This window comes from Rutidosis leptorrhynchoides, chromosome 9 (genome assembly GCF_046630445.1).
Source record: "Rutidosis leptorrhynchoides isolate AG116_Rl617_1_P2 chromosome 9, CSIRO_AGI_Rlap_v1, whole genome shotgun sequence".
Taxonomy (NCBI): Eukaryota; Viridiplantae; Streptophyta; class Magnoliopsida; order Asterales; family Asteraceae; genus Rutidosis; species Rutidosis leptorrhynchoides.
This window is the reverse complement of record NC_092341.1, coordinates 234,773,976-234,777,032: the sequence shown is the minus strand read 5'-3', so window position 1 is coordinate 234,777,032 and position 3,057 is coordinate 234,773,976.

The window sequence follows — 3,057 nt, the reverse complement described above, 5'->3', positions numbered from 1 at the left end:
TACATGTTATGATAAAACTACCAGGGTCTCCTAATTTTGGAGGTACATTTTGTTTCTTTAAGATGGCCGAACATTCCTCATGGAGGAATGTGGCAGAAACGTCGTGGTATTTACCCTTCGAGGATATGAGATCCTTTAAAAACTTCCCGTAATTGGGCATATCCCTAAGAACCTCCGCGAGTAGCATGTTAATGCTAATTTGCTTAATCATGTCCGCAAATTTCTCATATCGCCTCGCGAGTCTGTCTTTTTTAATGCTTTTGGGTATGGAATAGGTTCCTTATGCACTTTTACTGTTGGTTCTTCACTTTTCTTTGGTATGACCTCAGGTGGATCATCTTTCTCTTGTTCTTTGTCAACTTGCTCATTTTCATCAACCGGAATTTGTAAAATAGAAGGACATAAAGGAAATTCCGGGGACTTAAGAGTCTCCGGTTTAGTAGTTAAACCACTTCTAGTAGTTATAGCATTTACATGCTCGTTCCTTGTTTGGGGGTTGTTGGGATTCACTTGAGTATTTGAGGGGAGAGTACCTGGTGGTCTCTCTGATAGTAACTGTGATATCCTTCCAACATCCCTTTCTAAGTTTTGTATTGTGGCTTGTTGATTTCGGATTTGCTGAGTTTGGAGCTCTGCATTTTGCTCGTGCTTAACCATAAAATCTCTTAAGAGATCTTCTAAACCAGATTTCCTCTCAGGTTGAGGTTGCATAATTGCTAATGGTTGTGGTTGATTGTGTTGGAAATTATTTTGATAATTTCGTTGAGGTTGATTTCGGTTATTATAGCCTGGTGGCGGATTTCTTTGATTTTGATTTGGGAAATTCCGGTTATTTTGGTAACCTGGATTTCCTCCTTGATAGTTATTATTATTTTGATAGTTATTATTATTTGACCCTGAAGGTCCTCCTGCTTGATAGCTGTTTATAGGAGGATATTTTCGGTTGTTTGCTTCTATAGCTGGAAAATCACTGAAGTTCATTTCACCTTTTCGTAAGTAACCTAAGAAATTTGCTTGCTCTTCCATTGTACTTTGATCACAATCTCTAGTAAGATGGGGACCTTGGCACAGTTCACATCCTACTCTGATAGCATGCATTTCCTTGGTTACTTTCTCGATTTGCCGTGCTTGATTTGCTATTTGAACTTTTAAAGAAGCAATTTCATCATTGGTTTCAATACTAGCAACATTTGATGATCTAGAGAATTCTATTTCTTGATGCCAATTATGAGAATGGGAAGCTAAATCAGCAATGATTGTGTGAGCATCTTCAGGTGTTTTCTTCATGATCGAACCTCCGGCTGCAACATCTATATCTTTTCTAGTTGACACATTGACTCCTTTATAGAATATTTGGACCTTTTGGAATGTATTCAACCCGTGTTGAGGACATATTCGAAGCATTTTATTGAATCGGGTCCAAGCTTCATAAAGAGTTTCATTAGGCTTTTGTTTAAAGTGATTTATGTCACTTTGTAATTTTACTGCTTTTGAAGCAGGAAAGAATTCTGACAAAAACTTATCCATCATATCATTCCAGTTTTCAATATAACCTTCTGGTAATGAGTCTAGCCAATCTCTTGCATCATCTTTTAAGGACCATGGAAAGATTTTTAAACATGCAACTTCATCGGTGACATCTTTGATTTTGAAAAGCTTGCAAGTGCTTACCAACTTACGAAGATGCTCGTTAGCATCCTCATTTGGGGCTCCACCGAATTGACATGTATTAGTCACCATGTGTAAAAATTGACCTTTTATTTCAAAGCCATCACTCATCGTGGGTTGGATGATTGCGTGGCCTTGACCTTTTCTTGTGGCCTTCATTAATGCTTCCATCGTTTGATTTGTATCAGCCATTTCTTCTTCTTCTTTAATAATCGGCTCTATGATTGGTTGAATTATTGGTTCAGAGTCGGATTCTAAGAGAAGTGACTCTAAATTTTTAGCAAGAGATTCTACTTCTTGAGCTCTTAAGCGTTCGTGGAATTTCCTTTCGGGTTCAGGATGTGAAGGAGTTAATTCAGCGTTGGAGGAACGTAAGTTCATACATTAATTTCTATTATGAGATCACTTCACTAAAGGTTTATCTAGGGTTACCTATTTGTTTCTCTTTTTTAGTGTTTTTCGGTGTTTTAAAATTACTAGTACTTCCTATTTCTTTTTGTTGTTTTTGTCCTTTATTAATTCTTTGAGGTTCCGGATTAAGTTTAACGAGTTTAGGATTGAACGGATCATACAATTTGGGAAATTGTACAAAGAATTAAAGGATTTATTCAAAAACTTTGAACTTTCTTGGAAATGAATTTCCTCGAGAGGATCGAATAACATAAAAACAATGATAAAAACCCTTAAACAAACAGATTTTCCTTCTGATTTTGCCCACGTTTCGAATAGCCAAAAGATGCAGCAGAGAGGCAGGATCCTTCTATTGACCAATAAAATTGGTGATCCAACAACCCGGTCCACGTACAAATCCAACTACTACTACGAATCAGAAAAATTATCTATTTATTTAACTGCCAACTCCCCGGCAGCGGCGCCAAAAAGTTGATGTGCTGGATCGTAACCTTTATTTATGAACGGATTTGAGTTGTTTTGTTACACGAATTGATTTATTGTATATGTGGTATTTTATTGAATTCAGGTTGATTTCACACATATATAGGCAACTAGTCCTATCCGTGTAGTTTAGTTTGTCGGTAAATCCGATTGGTTCTACATGGAGATGGAGTGTTTAATGGTTTTTAATAGTCTTTGATGTCAAACTTAATTAAAGGGGGGGTTTTGGATTAGGAATTTATAATATAACAGTAAAGGAAAATAAATTAAACTAATTTACTAAATAAAATTACAAGATTACAATAATTAACTTAAAAAGGAACTAAATGAAATTATGCTAATTATGATGCATTAATTATATTACTAGATGGTAATTAGTAAAATAGTAATTTTTAATAAAACTATATGTTTAGAATTTTGTTTTGAGTAATTATAATATAAACTTATTTAAATTAACTAAATGACAAGTTTTAATTATATTAATATAAATTATTA